The following is a 9,684-nucleotide window of genomic DNA, read 5'->3' on the forward strand; positions in this document are numbered from 1 at the left end:
CCAGTAGGTATGAGTGCTGAACTATTTCAGGAAGGAGGTCATTAACAAATTGGGCTCTTGAATATAGTCCAATGATATTGGTTTTTAAGTTGGTCAAAGATCAGAAATAGATTTCCATGTTTCATTTGTCCTCCTCATTGTGGTAATTGTACAGTTTTAAAATAACTAATAAACAAATGGAGGAATCATTGTTTGTACTGCAGCCATTGACATCTCTACTATAAATCACGTTTTGAAGAAAACTTAATTCTTGGCAAGTATTGTCTGCCTGAACAGACAACAGGATGAGGCTTTTCAGCTACATGACTGTCTTCGGCCATCATCTTTGGTTATAATCAGCCATGACTCCAAATTCCCAACTAATCTATGAAACCAAACAAACTTGTGAATTCTTATCCTTTTAAGATTGTGCTCTGTAATCATGGTGGGTTTTTTTTTGTCTTTAATCCTTAACTGCTCGTTTTAACCATTCATTTCTTCCTCCAGTTGGAATCAACATTGAAGTATGGGACCTGAAATCAAGGCAGCTTTAATAGGGTTAGGGTTAGGCTCTGCTCCTATGATGCTGCTTGGCCTGCTGTGTTCATCCAGCCCTGCACCTTGTTGTCGCGGATTCTCCAGCATCTGCAGTTCCTACTATCTCAGCTTTAATATCTGTTCTTGCACACTTTTATTTAGAAAGTACAGCCTTCCCTGTTTTCATGTATTGGGCCTTTTTGTTTTAAAACAGCTGCTCTTTGTCTTTGTTCCATACGTTCTCTACAATCATCAGTTTGGGATCAAGGGCTTTGATTTAATCTTAAAGAATTGACTGAAGTTGTGAATATTCCTGTTTGAATGGACATCATCCAAATAATCATTGCTGATCTGAATTGCTGGTGATGGTTTGTTTAACCAGCTAATGCTGGGGCACAAGTGTCTGCATGTTATTACCACTGATTTTGCTCTGGGATCAGAATCAACAGAGGAATCTGATCCACTCCAGTCCTGGGAATCTTAACTGATTACAAAAACACAACTCAGCTAGGTCAGTTATTTAGCCAGTGATTTTGCATGGAACCTAAATTTCCTTGTAATTTTAGAATATTATACCTTAATTTCTGACTGTAACCACCTGGACAATTCTGTCAGCTGGTACTGATAAGTGGATGTTTCCCCTTGATTCTTTTGTATTACAGGTTGTTCAAATTGGAGAATAGCTGACATACCTGCTGAATGTGGGTAAGTATAAGGTATTGCTCAGAATATCCACTTGAGGTGCCAAATGAAGGACACAATATAGGTGACTGAAAGGCAAGTCGGAGTGTACTGTATGTAATACAGAATGTCCGTGGGGCATTGGTCATTGGCATCAATGCAACTGGAGTAAAGGACTGGGTAATATTGGTGAAAAATCTTCCAACTTTTTAACATTAAAAAAAATGCCTAAGTGAAATTGACATTGCTATTTGTGGTGGTACATTTTGGTAAATGCTAAGATACCTTTAAGGATTTGGTTGGATAGTAAATGAAGCTGTTTCCACACATCCCCACCCCAATAATTCAAGCACCCCTTTGCAATAGAAATAGCTGTTTGGTCTTTGAAGCTGATGTTAAAGATGGCAGTCAACAGTTGGCTCAAAGGGCAGAATGTTCTATATTTGACTTTGTTTTATCTCCATTTCACCTCCTTGTCCTATCACTTGGTTCCATTAGTATCCAAAAAGTTACTTGCTGCCTTGAACAAAACATCTATAGCTCTCAAAGTAGAGAACTACAAAGGTATACGCAACTGAAAGATGTTGGAGCCATTGAATGGGACCTGCTAACCATCACCTCCACTTGCCTGCATTGTCCCAACTTACAAATATGGCTATCCTTTGAGTCTTTCTGTGACCATTAATGTTGGATTCCAATATGATCTCTCTTTTCAGTTGATTGATGTGATTCAACTCCTCTCAAAGTAGAATATTTGACAAACAACCTCTGGACCTGGAGTTTTACATCCTCCTGAAAATCGCAACTAGAATGTGTGGCGTTTAAAATAACCTCCTCATCTTTTGGTGACAACAAGGTGCACAGCTGGATGAACATAGCAGGCTAAGCAGCATCATGCTCCTATGATGCTGCTTAGCCTGCTGTGTTCATCCAGCTCTGCACCTTTTTTTTTTGTCTTGGATTCTCCAGCATCTGCAGTTCCTACTATCTCTGCTCATCCTTTAGCATCATTTTGTGGAGAGAATTCTTGCATTTGGCATTCTAAACTAATGAGTGAAAGCTTGACTTAACTGGTTAACTGTCTCCATTCACAGATGCAATCAGACTTGTTGAATAGCTCCACAGCAATCTTGATTTTATTGCTGAAATAACTGCCTCATCAACTGAAAAATAACTCCTTAGCAATGTAGCAACTGCAGATGGTTTTGTACTCAGCACCTCCTGTGGTGGTTGTTATGTATCTGAGTAGTATAAAATCAGTTGTTTTATCCCTCCCAACTAACTTCCTTTACCTCTTGCATACTCTAATTACTTCACTTTACAAGTTGTAGATATTTTTAATCAGCCTGTTCAGACAAGATGAGACGTACCTCTGGAGCCGGTGCTACTTCAACCTAGACTGTCAGGCCAGAATTTACACATTGTAATTTTGTCTACTGGAGATCAGCAAATGTACACAATCAACAGGGCTGACTGGATAATGGTAAAGAAAGCCCAAAGCTCTTTGGCTGTTGAACTGTCCTTTACAATATGGGCCAGCTATTCACTCATATAACAAGGGGTGGGGAGGTGAGAAATGCAGATACAGAAACTACTGGAGAGAATCACCAGGTCTGGCAGCAACTGTGGAGAGTCCAGTGACCCTCGGAATTCTGAAGAAAAGTCTAGACACGAAACATCAGCTTTCCTACTCCTCTGCTGCTGCCTGGCCTGCTGTGTTCATCCAGCTCCACACCTTGTTATCTCACAACCATAAATCGGATTCATCTCTGTAAATGCTGCCCAGCAATTTGTTTTGTTTTTGAGGGTTCAACAACTCACATTTAAACGTGCTTTCAATGATTCTAAGCATTTTTACTCAAAGCATTAGGATGACATAGAAGGGAGTATGAGCTCCTACAATTGAATCAAAATATTTAATTTAAGCAATACAATTATCCTATTCCCAGGTACTTGTGATTATTAAACAATTGGTGCTGAATTATAGTTACCATACTTGAAGAATGAGGTAATGCAAAAAGAAAAATTGTGATTAGTAGCACATCCCAAAAAGTGCTTCACTAGGCACGCTTCCTGCTGTCAGAGTTCCACAAGGAATAACAAGGGTGCTCTGGAGTAAATTGTCACTGAATGTGAGCTCCCAGGTAATGGTAATGTATCCCATTGCAGCTGGTCCCAGTGACCGAAATGGCAGATCCAATAAAGGTAGAATAAGCTATTGTGATCTTCTGGGGAGAAGGAATTAACGTTGTAAGTACATACACGAAAGGAAACCATGCCCATATACCACGGAAACTGCCTGTTGGAGATGCTTTTAGAGGCACTCGATCCACTTTGCTGGTATTCAGGGTGTGAGCCTTGCTGACAAGTAGGGCTCTCAGAATAGAAACCAGAAGAAATCCAGCTCTCTATTCCCACCACCTCCCTCCCCAAAAGCCTCTGGGGTATTCAGACAAATCTGTAGCATCCAGAATTTTTTTTCATTTATGAGATGACGGTGTCACTGGCCAGGCCAGCATTTATTGCCCAAAAGAGTCAACCACATTGATCTTGGTTGGAGTCACATGTAGGAAGACCAGGAGAGAATGTCAGATTTCCTTCCTTAAATGACTTTAGTGAACCAGATGGGTTTTACCTGACAAGCGACAATGATTTCATAGTCATCGTTAAACTCTTATTTCCATTTATTGGATTAAAATTCCACCTTCTGCCATGGTAGGATTTGAACACTGGTCCCCAGCACTTTGCCTGGGTCTCTAGATTAATCATCCCGTGATAATACCAGCAGGCTATTGCCCACTTCATGCCAGTTAACTCATATTTTTATCCTCTGGCCCTGAAAGATTCCAAAGCACCATTTTGGGGTTTGGAGAGATGCTGGTGAAAGTCAACCTCAGCCCAGACTCTTGGCACCATTCAGTGACCAAGAGTGGATAATGCATGCCCTTCACAATGCTACAGAGATGCTTCAATGTGAAGGGACAGGCTGGGTCTAAGGGATACACAGTCTCATTCAGAGACTAACAAAACAAACAGGTTTAGGAAACATTAATCTCACCTGCTCATGTCAAAGATGGCCCCTGGGTGGGGTGAAACATGCGTAGCACAATTCTCTGATGATTTATGGGAGAGAACATGCAATATCTGGAAAGGGCTGGTCCTGGGGGTTGGGGTTTATGAGAATACCATACCCAAGCCATGCATCTCCTAGGTCAGGGTAAAGAACAAATACTCGAGGCAAGTCAGTAGCCTGTTTGGTGCAATGGGAAGGATTGTGAACATGACTGCATAGAATGGGAGGGTGAAATATACACCACATTGCCCCTTCTTTACCATATATTAAACGATTCATTTTGTTCAAATTCCGCCAAAATGACTTGTCACGTGCTTGGACGAATCCTTCTTTGTGGAGTGGAGTGAATGGAGTAGTGGAACTGTGACAGGTAAATATTTACCAGATTTATTGTGTTGATATATTATGGAACCTTTTCTTTCTGAGGCCACGGCCATATTCCTATTCATTGTATTTTTTTAAAAAAAAGGTTTATCTACAGGCATAAGAGTTTGGAAATACAGAGACACTCAAAAACAGTTTACATTGAAATGTGTTAAATTGTCTTCACGTCGCCATTTCAGTGTAACGCAGAGAAAATACTGCTCTGAAGAGCTAGCTTCTCAATGACTAGTCAATATAAACAATGTCATTACCGTATAAAGGGAGCGTGAGATTTGTCTGGGCTGTCGTTCAAGAGTTCTCCTTGAAACTGTCACCAAGTTGGATAAGGAGCCCCATTCATTGTGTTTGCTGGTTGTGTAACCATTGTATCTCTCCCCTACCCCTGTATTTGCCTATGCAACTACAATTCAAAAAGCAGTGCTTTGAAGAAGGCTGTGAAGAATTTTGGGATGTTCTGAAGGTGTGATAAGCCACATTATAAACCAGTTTTATTCCCCTCTTAGCGTTTTCCAGAAATAATTTAAACTTAATATGTTTGAAGGTGGGTTTATGAAAACGTAAAAGTTAAAATAGATCACGTGGAATTGTATCCATCAATCAAACCCATGCTCCAAATAAAGTATATAACATGTATATTGGTATGTATTGTATATTGGATTGGTATATCGGCCATACACTTTGATCATGGCCATTAACATCCCGGCGTTAGAAGGAAACATTCAACAATGGCCTTCCAGCACCATCAAGTGGCCGAAAGCAGAACTACACCTGGTCAATTCACATTTCGAGAAACGCTCCCAAATTTCCAGGGTCACCAGGTATGCTGCAAGTATGTTCAACCGCAGATCCTGATTGACCACGCGGAGTGGCTGGAGCTGTGGATAGACTCAATATGGAGCATCCACGATGCTGAGGATGTTGTGGATAGCAAGTTTAGCGAGCTAGTCACACCATCAGTTCACACTTATCACCATTAGTCACACCAACAGGCAGAAAATCACTGGGTGACCACCAGGAAGACTAGTAAGTGTGGGCAGGCAGTGCAGGAGTCTCCTGTGTCCATCCCCCTCTCAAACAGATAAACTGTGTTGGATACTGTTGGGGAGAATGGTCTCTCAGGGGGAAAGCAGCACCAGCCAAGTTAGTGGCACCAAGACTGGCTCTGCTGCACAGCAGGAGAGGGAATAGACGGGAGAGCTTTAGTGATGGGGATGTGATTGTAAGGGAAACTGACAGGCTCTGACACAGCAAACACAATTCTCGAATGGTATGTTCTGAGGAAGGGTCACCAGACCCGAAATGTTAACTGATGTTTTCTTCACAGATGCTGCCAGACCTGCTGAGCTTTTCCGTTTTTGTTCCTGATTTACAGCATCCGCAGTTCTTTCGGTTTTTATCTCGAATGGTATGGTGCCTCCCTTATGCCAGGGTCAGGAATGTCTCAGAGCCCCTGCAGGACATTCTGAAGGTGGAGGGTGAACAGCCAGCAATCATGGTGCATGAGTACCAATGGCATTAGTTAAAGAAGAAATGAGGTTCTGCAGCAAGAATTTAGAGAGTTAGGTTGTAGATTAAAGAGGGAAACTATCAAGGTTGTTACCTCTAGATTACTTCCAGTGTCACCCAATACTGAGTATAGGAATATGAACATATGTCAGATGAACACGTGGCTAAAGGGATGGTGTAGGAGAGAGGGCTTTAGATTTTTTGAACATTGGGACAGTTTCTGGGGTAGGGAGCAACTGTACAAACTGGATGGGTTGCACCTGAGTTAGAATGGGTCCAATATCATTGCTGGGAGGTTTGCTCATGCTGCTGGGGAGGTATTAAGCTGATTTGGCAGGGCAGCGGGGCACAGAATAGATGTAAAGTGAGGAGCAAGGTCCTCTAATCAGAAATAGAAGGAATACCAGAACAGTCCAGTAGTTGGAGAAGACATGGGCAGGATAAGGCAATGGGAGGTCTGGGAAGCTGAATTGTATCTATTTTAAAGGAAGGAACTTGACTTGTAAAATGGATGAACTTAGAACATTGATCAGCACATAGGAATATGTTAATATTGCATTCACTGAGACATGGTTGAAGGACAGACGGGACTGACAGTTCAACATTCCAGAGTATAGCCGTTTCGGGAGCGATGGGGTTGTGGGGGACAGTACATAAGAGAGGTGCGGTCGTTATATTATTGATATATGACACCATCACCACAGTAACGAGGCAGGACATCGTACAAGGGCATGTATGCAAAGCACAGAAAGGTGTGAGAGAAACAGGGTTATAGTTGTCAGGGACTTAAACTTCGCTAACATTAACTGGAATTGCCGTAGTGTGAAAGGATTGTCGGGGGTGGAATTTTTAAAGCATATGCATGAGAGCTTTTTGTGCCAGCAGGTAGATAGTCTGACTAGAAATGGGCAGTGCTAGATCTAGTCCTCAGAAATGAAACCAGTCAAGTGTTTGAAATTTCAGAAGGCATGCATTTTGGGGATAGTGACCATAACTCTAAGTTTCAAAGTCATTGTGGAAATTGCTGAAGATAGTGCCGAAGTTGTGTGTAAATTGGGGGAAGACCAGGCCGAATGGTCTGTCCTCAGTAAAGAGCTCACATTCGTGCCCCTCTACACCCACCTCAATGAGTTCCATGCCCGCTACAGCATGGAACTCTTCTTCCACCACCACTGTTGAATAGGCTGGGGCTATTTTCCCTGAAGTGTCAGAGGCTGGGGGCTGTGACCTTACAAAAGTTTATAAAATTTTGGGTCATGGATAGGCCTTTTCCCTGTGGTTGGGGAGACCAAAACTAGAGGGACATAGGTTTAAGGTGAGAGGGGCAAGATTTAAAAGGGACCTAAGGGGCAACTTTTTCACGCAGAGGGTGGTGCGTGTATGGAATGAACTGCCAGAGGAAGTGGTGGAGGTTGGTACAATTACAACATTTAAAAGGTATCTGGAAGGGTACATGAATAGGAAGGGTTTAGAGGGATATGGGCAAATGCTGTCAAATGGGACTAGATTTATTTAGGATATCTGGTCAGCATGGACGAGTTGGACCAAAGGGTCTGTTTCCGTGCTGAACATCTCTATGACTCTATAACACCTCCATGCCTTCTTCATCAGTAAAGACTCCCAACCACACTCCAGGGATCCCATCTCCCGCCTCCAACCTTCTTCCTCCTCTTGGACACCCCCTGCCAGTCTCTTACCCGCCCTGGACCTCCTCATTGCTAACTACCAACGTGACATTGACCACCTCGATTTCTCCACTCCCCCCTCACCCCTCCAACCTCTCCCCCTCCGAATGTGCAGCACTCCCCTCTGTCCACACCAATCCCCGTTTCACTATCAAACCTACTGACAAAGGTGGGGCAGTGTAGTCTGGAGGAGAGACCTCTATGTCGCAAAGGCCGAACACCAACTCTCTGACACTACTTCCTACATCCCCCTTGACCACCTCCCAACCATGGGCCATCGAGCCACCATCTCCCACACTGTCCAAGCCCTCATCACCTCTGGTGACCTCCCCTCCACCCACCTCCACCCTTATGGTCCCCCATCCCTGCACTGCCTGCTCCCCAAGATCCACAAACCCAACTACTCCAGCTGACCTATTGTCTCCACATGCTCCTGTCCGATCTCGACTCCATTCTCTCCTCCTTGGTCCAGGCACTCCCCACCTACATTCGGGACACAAACCACACCCTCCACCTCTTTGGTAACTTCAAGTTCCCTGGCCCCGAGTGCTTCATCTTTACTATGGATGTTCAATCCCTATACACGTCCATATGCCCCAAAGATGGCCTATAGGGCCTCTGTTTTTCCTCTCCAACAGACACAGCCAGTACCACTCCTCCCCACCCCCCACCAATACCCTCCTCAGCCTCGCCAAACATCCTCAACATTTCCTTCAATTCTTCCCACTTTCTCCCAATCCAGGGGATTACCATGAGCACTCTCATGGGCCCCAGCTACACCTACCTGTTTGTTGGTTACGTTGAACAGTCCCTCTTCAGTACGTACCCCAGTACTGCTCCCCAACCTTTCTGCCACTACATCGATGACTGCATCAGTGCTGCATCCTGCACCCAGGCTGAACTGGAGCAGTTCATCAACTTCGCTAACAACTTCCACCCCACCCTCAGATTCACTTGGTCTATCTCAGACACGTCCCTCCCCTTTCTAGACCTCTCCATTTCTATTTCTGGCAACAGTTTACAGACCAACATTTACTATAAACCCACAGACTCCCACAGCTACCTGGACTACACCACCTCCCACCCTGTATCCTGCAAAAAATCCATCCCGTTTTCATTGTGTCTGCTCTGACTAGGAGACATTCCACTCCCCAGCATCCTGGATGTCTGCCTTTTTCAAACAACACTCTTTTCCCTCCCAGACAGCCCTTCACGCCTCCTTCATTCCCCACTCCACAGCTCTTAACCACTACCTGCCACCACCCCAAACATAATAAAGACAGTGTTCCCCTTGTCCTCACTTTCCACCCCACCAGCCTCCGCATCCAACATATCATTCTCAAACACTTCTGCCAACTCCAATTAGACCCCACAACCTGGAACATCTTCCACACACTACCCCTCTCTGCCTTCCGTAAGGACCATTCCCTTCGCCACTCCTTAGTTTGTGCCACACTCCCCACCAACCACTTCAACCCACCCCGCCCACCACCTTCCCCTCTAACCATAAAAGATACAACACGTGCCCACATACCACCTCCCTCACCTCCATCCAGGGCCCTAAACAGCCCTTCCAGGTAAGACAGATCTTCACCTGCATCTCCTCCAACCCAGTCCAATGCATCCGGGTGCTCCTGATGTGGTCTTCTCTAATCGGTGAGACCAAATGTAGACTGGGTGACCGTTCACAGAGTATCTTCACCTGGCCTGTAATGGCCAACCTAACCTCCCGGTCACTGGCCATTTCAAATTCCACCCGCCCCAATATGTCCATCCTCAGCCTCTTCCAGTGTCACAGTGATTCAGAATGTAAATTTGAAGAACACCTTATCTTCGGCC

Source organism: Rhincodon typus, chromosome 27, assembly GCF_021869965.1.
Source record: "Rhincodon typus isolate 14 chromosome 27, sRhiTyp1.1, whole genome shotgun sequence".
In the NCBI taxonomy this organism is placed as follows: Eukaryota; Metazoa; Chordata; class Chondrichthyes; order Orectolobiformes; family Rhincodontidae; genus Rhincodon; species Rhincodon typus.